The following is a 9,935-nucleotide window of genomic DNA, read 5'->3' as shown; positions in this document are numbered from 1 at the left end:
GAGTTTGCAACCCGATCCAAGACACCAACTGCCATGCGAATTCTGTCGTCGGCATAGCCCATCTTCCTCTGTACAATTCATGATACTTGCCATATGTTAAATTCACAGGGGCGAACGCTCAACTCAAGGCCAAAAGTGAGGCGGTGTCAAGGGAGGCATTAGGAAAGATAGTCAGTTAGGAAGAAGAGAAAAGATAAGATCCTAAATTTAGTCGCCTTTTACGATCATGCAATAGGGGCAGCAGGTACAATTCGAACGCCCTACCTGCAGGACCACATATGTTAAATATTTGAACCTAAGCAATGAAGATGAAGTGATAATACAAATAGTCATCATGACAACCTTCTGTCCCGACCCTGCGCTAAATAAGATTACCAATTTAATTATAATACATACAATCCATCCTTCAGATGTCACCAGGATCAAGATTGGCGTGGCGACCAGAGTCGTGAAATCCTTTAATATAAGGTGAGGGTACCCAAATTGTGACAATTTTCGTGTTTTTTTGTTAAATGCGATCTAGCTCAATGGCTAATGCGTATATTTCCAACAAGAAGATATCGTGCTGTTTTTATTATGGCTGATATTACGATTGATTGCTCACGTGCTCCTATTCGAACGCCCCGTGATGTCATCACATCATGGCTCCAGTCTGCAGCAGACGCGGGTACCCATATTGTGACACGATCGATTGTGGTTAATTAAGACGTTATATCAACATTTTAGAGTAAGATAGAAGCGAGTAAGTAAAATACAAGAATCACTTTTACCTTATGTGCAAAACTTTGGTAAGCTATTTGTCTATTTAATATTTTATCAATCCTAAATTAGATGCAAACAACAGTGACCAAAAAAAAAGGTGGTCATCGGCCTATTGATACGGAATCGGTACATCATTCAATCGATCATTTTCACCGAAGAGAGCCAATACAATACATTAGGTTACTTCCAAGACAGATAACAAACTCATTACATATATGATCATCTTGTGATTTCTTATTATTATGTAAGAAAACAAATGTTATGAAGGGAAAACCAGAATGCATGGAGATGTAAGCAAAGTATGAAAATGTTATCGATGAGTTTTTCTTACAAACACTTTCAATAGAATATAAATAATTAATTGAAAATTGATATTAGTTCATGGTACATATTAGGTATTTGTTTTTTTTACGTTTAACAGCAGAATTATTGATGTATTTTTTCAAATTTCATACAAATGATTTAAACATTGGGAATGATTATAGGGATGCAACAACACATGCATCTAACTCGCAAATTGTCAAGACTCATTAAATGTTTTACATATCATCAGAACATTGGCCACAACACCATTTATCCTTTGCCAGATCCCACTGCCTATAAACTGTTACTGGAAGGCAGGATTTATGGAAGGACTTCCCACACTTGCAATCAATCAAAAAAAGATCAATGCCGTCCTCCAGTTCATTCAACGTACATTACGCCATGCAAACCTGACATGACATTAGTGGCTGGATCTTCAGTTTCAACATCCTGAGCTATGGCAAAGGTGTTGCATAAATGGCAATGCCAAGTTGACCCTGTGATGACACTTGAATCCATTTCAGCATGTTCAGAATGTGGTAAGCAATCTCGATGAAACCATCTATTACATGTCATGGTGTTGTCACATCCAACCCAGAAAATTCCGATTTCCTCATCCCATGTGTCGCATTGAATTGAGCAGATAGCACATGTAAATTCTGGGTCGGCTAGATCGCTTACTTGTACCTCTTTGTAGCTTGTTTACTTTTCATGTTCCAATTTCTTTGATTAATATCCTGTAATTAAATTACAAACCTTTCTTGTTATTTTCTTAAGAACTCTCAGCTTTGGAAGATTGTTATCTTTTAAGGTTCAGGAATGTTCTGAAATAGCCAAGTAGTTAAAATGGGTTTAATTACTGTTAAAAATTATAACAAATGGGATGCTTATTAATTATTGGCAACGAGGGGGAGGGGCACTAATTATGGCGAATACCTTAATATTTTCAAATGAAAAAAACCCATAATCTTGTCACTCTGTTGCAATGTAAGTTTTAAATTTATACTATGATCACAAAAACCTTTGCTCTTTTCTTTGATACAGCCTTTGGAAGTTTGCAATTGTCCTGTCCAGGTGTTGAATCACTATTGGTCCGGAGAAATAACAGCGGTAAGTTTGTGAAAGATATTTTGAATAAGGCCAAAAAAATAAGTCTTTTTTGGGTTACTTGACCGACCCTACCCTAATATTTTCCCCCACTTTTCTACACGCAAAAAAAAAAATAAATAAATAAATAAAAAATAAAAATAAAGTCAGGGTTTCTATCTCATTTTTTGGCCTAATAGAAGAGAACTATGATAAAATGGTAAATTAACATTGGTCAATTTAATTTGTGAATCTCAGAAACTAACAAAGCTAGTTCATATTAACCCTAGTAGTGCTGAATTGTCTCATATTGGGATAGTACTGAGTGCTGAATTGTTTGAAAAAAAAATAAAAATAAAACCTTTTTTTTTTCTTCATTCTAAAATACCAAGAAGCATCCAAATAATATGTTGGATACATTCAATGGTCATTTAAAGGTCGATTTTATGTAAAATGTAGCTCTTTTTATTCCTGTCTGAAAAATGTGGCAAAATTCAGGTAAGAAAACAACAAAGCTTTAGAAAAAAAAATTTAATTGTTCTTTGCTTTTAAATATTATTTGTACACATCAGTACATGACCTTCTTCTTTTATTTTGTCAATAAAATCAATCACAACTGATTATTGAAAAAGAAATAATGAAAAAAATTAAAATTTTGTTATTCAAGGGAGACAATCTGTGGACAGCTTTGTCTCGTATCAAATTTACATTAGACTGGTGATTATTCTTTTTGAAAACAAATATTTGACAAAATATGAAAATGGGTGATTTAGGAAACAAATAGTAATTATATATTTTAAATGTATAAGGTGAAACAATTATTAGTTATGATTTAACTTGTTCAGTGAAACCAGAGGGGAAGTGTGTGTGTGTGTAGGGAGGAGGAGGGGGGGGGGGGGGGGGCGGTTGCAATATGTTGTTGGTGGTTTTATTGTACATAGAGATTAGAGTTTTCCTGTCTCCAGTTTAAAGTCTTTGGCTCCAGATGAGAAATAAAACTGGAGCATACACATGAGTTATATTACTGGTTATTTCTCTTCCAGAATAAATGAAAAATAAATAGGAGTCCTATGTAATGATCGACCTCTGACAGCCTTATAGCAATGATACAAATACAGCAGCCTGGAATAGAAAAACAACCTGGTGTAGTACACAGGCAATTTCTGTACCATAGTGATATATAGTGTTGTAATTGGTTACAGGTAGCCTAGAATAGACTAATTAACCACCTTGTAAATTACACAGTAATTCCTGAATATAAATTCCTTTCGGTGATATTAGTTGTATATCCTTAAATGGAATTCTCAATCGGGTAAAATACTCTGATGATTCCACAATGTTGTGTGTCCTCGTTGAAGATAAAAGTACAACATGGTAAAACAGTAAAAACACAACGGAGTATGACCATATATGACACAAGTTATGGCCTTACTGTTGATATGGGTACAGGTAGCCTAAACTAGAATTGCAAAATAGCAAAATACAAACGTAAATCCCAACCTTGGTGTCCTTCTTGACAATTCAGTTACATGCATGGAGCCTATGAAATAGACTGAACTGAATAGCATCTGGTAAAATACACAGATAAATCTCTAATTTAGTTTCTTACAATGATATGGATACAGGAAGCATATAAAACAGACTTACAATCTGTTAAAATACACAGCTGATTCCCTGATACTCCTTTTATATAGATGTGGAAATGGTTTCTCGAACATTGTTTATTGTGACGAAGATTTTTTCTTCCTGCTGTCACCTCTGATGCTCACAAGTATGCATGCACTTATTCTGCAATTGTATGGTACAACTCAAAGCAAGTTTAAAAACATAATGCAACCTAGCTAATACTAATGATTGGAAAATTGAAACATATCATTCTTCCGCAGGATTTTTGTAAGCCTAAAAGGATGTTGTAACTTGAAAAAATCACACTCTACTGGACAAAAGACTTCACACTACCTGCACTAGCTTTAACTTTCTCTCCCGTTAATGGCAGGTAGTCACCAAAATGCCTTGCTGTGAGCCTTCAGGAGATTGTGCTTTCTCACCTTTTATTATGCATATAAAAAAAACAGTTCAGCCATACTTAAATTTCGAAATTACATGTAAAAATTATAATAATATAGATCACTTTTGTGTCTTCAAACAATATTACAATATATGTGACTGCCGGTGTAAATGCTACATAGTTCAATGTGTAAAGATACAGAATAATATTTAGTAATTATTTACCATATATAAAATAGATCTGGACTGCTGAAGTCCACGTAGATGTTGTACCGTTTCAGAAGATAGGGTTCGGTGATGCAGATTACAAGGTCATACACGTCACTCTATAATGACCACTGATAGCTCTCCAGTTTACAACTTTATTTGTGTTCACAAAGTAAAATTTATGTACAATTCAATTCTGTACTTGATGGGTGTGTCTGGATTGTATACTGAAAATTTCAGTTTTACTCTCCGAGCAATCATCCCCTTTTTTAAATGCTACATACTGACTAAAGATTGTAAACATCTTGAAATCTAAAGTTTTTGAAGAGATGTGTAAACAACTTAACTGTCCTCACCATGGAGACCATGACTAACACTTTTATGACATATGTAAAATAAAACTCAAAATATACAAAAAATTATCACAGGTCATTACAGATGTAAAAAAAAATAGAGTGCTCAAAACACTGTCTGTAGACCTGCAGTCTTGCATGTTGATCTGATTTACAAAGCCCATTTTGAATTCACCCATTTTGATAGTCACTGCTATGAAAGACTGAAGTCCATGTCACGAATATTGTATAAGTTCTAGATGTTCCTTGATGTATTAGTCAGCATACCTATTTGTTTTCGAAACAATTGTGTTCACAATTCCTTCTGTGAAAGTAAATAATTTCAAAGAAATCGAGTATTGATAGCGATCCATTCACTAGATATATAAGGCAAGTGTAAACACAGCCGGTGATTTCCCATTTTCTACCGAAGTTTCTTAAGCAAACGGCTCTAAAACATCGTGCTTGTTCTCCTTATCATCAGTAGATAAACTGTCAAAACCATTGTTATCTTTCTTCAAATTCGCGCAGTACTTGATCGATTATGATGCTGAAAGCCATGTTGTTTACAACAGCGACGATCACTTCCGGTATTTGGTCAAAGTGAAAGTCGAGATAAGATTACATTTGTTTCAGCATAATTATTATACAATAAACAGAACACTTGTAATGATAAATAACAATACCATATAAATATTATATTTCAGTCATTTAATATTTCACTATATTGCCGAAACTATCAAATTATCGAATTTATGTCATCAACTCCGGCAAAGTGATCGACTGCGCATGGCACTGTTTGACGACGACTGGTTGATTAGAATTTCGACTTCGTTGAAAACAACGACAGTAAGATCATTCATTTAAACGTAAGAAATGTCACAAGGAATATCTATATATTCAGAATGTCACTACATACCTTATTTTTAATTTGTAAACTCCCCGAAAGATAGGATTTTCTTTGAAATAATAGAGCACCTGTTTTCCCGCATGGCGCTAAAATTACGTCATCTACTTTCACAACTCATGCGCAAACCACGATATTTCAACTGCTTCCGCTGAGCTAAAAATATCGTCGTTCTGACTGAAGTGGGGGATTCCTGTTGGTTACGTTACGACAACTACTAAACCATGGCTTGTTAGAATAAAATATTTTGGAAATATTTCTTTGAGATTATAAACTTATGATCAACACAAATGCTATTCATTATTTCAGTCACACATTTTCGTTTTTGATCACAGAAATATGGGGTTTCCCAATTTTTGTCTGGCGGGTATATATACCCGTTCAGCACCCGACCGATGGATTAGATATATACCCGTTCAGCACTACTAGGGTTAATTGTGGCTTGAATCATGAAGGATTATTATACTTGAAGGTTAATAATTGTTCAGTTTATGATGAAAATGTGTAATTGTTCATAAGCATTTCACATACAGTTTGTACTTTTATTTACCTGCTCTTTTTTTTTTTTTTTTTTTTATTTGTCTTTGTTTTCTTTTCCTCTTTCTCTTTAAGGTGGTCGTAGATTTCCTCTCCTATTACACAAATAAAACTTACTATAAGGAGCCAGTAGAGATAACAGTCATAAAGCTTGCTGTGAAATCCCTTTATATAATATTGAGTTTTGATTTAATTCACAGTAAAATTATAAATTTGACTCTATTTTAACGTGTATAACTATTTGTGAATTTGTTTACAACAATCATTGTTTTAGACAGTAGTTCAGATTTACATTTTGTCATGATCACCTGTAATGACTCTTGATTGTGTTATGACTCTTGTTTTTTTCTTTTCTTAGATGTGCCAATGATGGGCACCAACACATCTGCCAAGTCTTTTGGAATTAACCCTTAATTCGCCAAAGGATGGCCCATTACAAATTGCCCACAGGAATGAGAGGATCTGGTGTGGAAGGGTTTTGGGTAGATGAGTTATCTCCTCCTGGTCCCATGGTGTTAAATTCAGGGTCTTTTGGAGCTAGGAAAGTCTTATCTATCGCATCTTTGTTTAGTGGAATATACCAGCTTTGCGAAACCCGCTTTTGATATTGTGGGGATTGAATACTCTGTCGACAACAGCCTGAAGAACTTGGGCTAGTCTAATTAATGAATTAAAAAAGTAAATAGACTGATCTTGAGAAATGAAAAAGTTTTTTTTATTTTCATGTTAATAGGAAATGACAATTAAATATGATAGTGCTTTATAGTATATGGTACATTACATAAATGTGGTTTTAGTGTTATATTTTTCAATAGATATTTGGTGTTTTAAAATAGGGTTTGACTACATGATGCTTTATTAAAACATCCATGGTACACACAAATTTCTCAGTTCTCATTTATTGCATAATTGTATCCGTTGATATTTCTTTATCTTTACAAAGAAAGCTACTCTTGTGAGTCCATAGCGATTGTGACATGTGTTCATGAAATCAAGGTCACAATTTTCAAAGAAAGAATATGAATATGTCAGTATTTTTTTTTACATCTTTTCAGGATTTATAGAATTTGCATACCTTTGTTTGCCAATGATAAAGTCTTTATTGACAGCTTAGGCTGATTGCTAAGTCAGAGACTTTTTTTTCAATGGACGGAACAGTCCAACGTCGAGGGGTTGGATAATATGGGTTGTGTGAGGTGGAAGACAGAACAACTCAACCTGGTTGGCTCTTGCCAAATCCAGAAGAGGTGTGGATAAATGTGACTCATGGTTGTCCATGACTAACAAAAGTGGTCTGTGTGTAGGAGCATATTTCAGGAATATTTCTAAGAACCATTTCATGAAAAGTTCTGTACCATGTATCCATTTTCTGATGTCCCAAACAGCCAAACAAAATAGGTACTATTATATATTAAATTGACTTTTAAATGTATTTCATACTGTATTTACAGACAATATGAAAACATATTAGCTTATTAAAGTATGATGTTGCTCTTCAGTTTTAGATCATGCAATATTAGCATATAAATACATTTTGTATGTCATTTTGTTTTTGCTATATCAGCATGTATGTGTATTAGACATACACCATCTAATTGAAAAACACTTTCATATGCAATACCATATAATTCATGCATCCCGATTCCTGTGATAATTTTATTCAGCTGTTGATTATTGTAATTTTAACTGACTTTCATGTATTATTTGTTTTACTAACAAGAGAACCATGCAGTTGATTAGCCTTTTTACTTAAAGATGCTCCACCGCTGAAAAATGGTATTTTTTCACTATCAAAAACAGCAGCAGCAGACGATTTAGTATTTTTATTCAGTTACAAAAGTAACTTACTTTACACCATTACCGCCATTGAAAAGTTTGATCTTCTAGTTTTACTTCAAGTAAAAAATATGAAAAATTATTAATTGCATCCCGAAAAAATTCCGTGGCACTATATCCTATATAGAATGAAGTACTGATTGCTCATGACCCAAAGGCAAATTTAATTATTTTATATTATTTTTTGTGTTAATTAGACTTATATATACACGATTAAACTCTAATTATTGTTCAAATGATGAATATCATTTATGCTTTGTCGGCGGTGGAGCATCTTTAACTATTTGTGTTATATTTTGACAGCACCGAGAAAAACATACCATCCCTGAACATTCCACTTGGGAATGACTTGTATATGCCATGGTTGGCAATACACGACCATCTGCAGATACACAGACGTTGGCTGTAGTATGATGTGAAGTAATCGCAACTTTGGAGTGGGCTTGTCTCCTGTCTGCTACACAGACCTTGTCCAAGGACATGCCATTGCCGAAGCCTGTCTCGTCCACATTAAAAATGTGTTCAGGATTACTTTGAAGACCTGGAAACGGAATTATCAACTTTTCACAATTTGTTGATGTAACTTGACATATAGTGGATGAAGGCCAATAAGGTTTAAAAATATGATGCTATATCAGTTTACAACGCCAAAGACCTACCTAGTTTCTCAATTGTTTGAGACAAAAGCTCAAAATGTTGCGTCATGACTCATTGGACATCCTGGTCCTACCGTCATCAATAACTTGGAGAATTTTCATCGACAGTCGTGGATGTCTGGATAAAAAAACCTCTAAACCACTTGTTTGATGGCCCCGCAACTGCTCCTGGCATTTTTCTCTCAGTCTTGGCAATAATGCCCCTAGCAAATGTTTTATGACCTTTCTGGTCAAAGGCATGGACCGAGCTTGACAGTAGATTATATAATTAAATAGATATTCTTCTTTGCTCAGAATTCGAACAGGATATCCTTAATATGTTTCCCTTTTGTGTCGTAGAATTGTCATTCTGTTTATTTTGTGTTTTTTTTTTTTCTATTTGTCTCAGAGGTACTACAGGCTTTAAAATCCTTGATAGCGTTTGTTTATGTTTTAAAAGCAATAGATCTGTGTTTTAACATCCATTGTTCAATAATTAACAAAACCTTTAATTTAGCATGTGCTTTATAAGTACCAACATAATCTATTCAAGGATTTAAAAAAAAAACACCTTTATTTGCAAGTGCCTGTGCTTCAGAATTGCCAACATAATTTGTTCAACGATTAAGAAAACTTTATTTGCAAGTACATATGCTTCAAATTAAACATCCATTCATCTGTTGCTCAATAATTATAAACATCTTAAATTTCAAGTGTCCTGTGCTTTGTACATACCATCATATGTTGTTCAATAATTGAAAAAAGTGCCTGTACTTCAAAAGTGCCAACATCATTTGTTCAATGATTAAAAAAAACTTTATTTGCAATTGCCTGTGCTTTCGATAATAAAAAAAACTTGATACTTTACTTATTATCCATATTTGCGAACAATGACCATAGTGGCAAACTTCGTTATGGCCAGGAAGAGCTGGTGGATGACGAAAAAACTCTGTTTACCGCAGTCTCCCAAAATTCGCACCAAGCATTTCATACTCACAGCACACTGCATACATGGGTGGCCATCCTTATATGACCCTGACTGTTAGAAGGACGTAAATACAATAAACCCAACCAAACCAAATAACTCCCTTTGTCTGTAAATATGGGTCGTGTCTTGTGTGCAGCATATTCAACAATAAAAAACCAGATGTGTAAAAATTTGACCAAAAAACACAAGGCCTAAAGCTTATCTACATTTAGATAATATGCTGTAACATTAGTTTTTTTTTTTTGCTACAAGTAATGGTGTTAGCTTATGATTATCAACATAATACCCTTATAATATTGTATATACGTCTTCTGAAAATGATTTTATTATTACAT

General features: G+C 34.0%; 1 long non-coding RNA gene across 1 annotated transcript; it reads left to right on the top strand.

The window, feature by feature from the left end:
* The first annotated feature begins 1,187 nt into the window (after positions 1-1,187).
* On the top strand, positions 1,188-6,825 carry LOC138318007 (uncharacterized). The gene is made up of 3 exons (XR_011207832.1): positions 1,188-1,604; positions 2,110-2,175; positions 6,500-6,825. It is a non-coding gene; the product is annotated as an uncharacterized lncRNA (long non-coding RNA).
* Positions 6,826-9,935: the final 3,110 nt, after the last annotated feature.

The sequence above is a fragment of the Argopecten irradians genome, chromosome 3 (assembly GCF_041381155.1).
Source record: "Argopecten irradians isolate NY chromosome 3, Ai_NY, whole genome shotgun sequence".
Lineage (NCBI taxonomy): Eukaryota > Metazoa > Mollusca > Bivalvia > Pectinida > Pectinidae > Argopecten > Argopecten irradians.
This window is presented reverse-complemented; position numbering and strand designations above follow the sequence as displayed.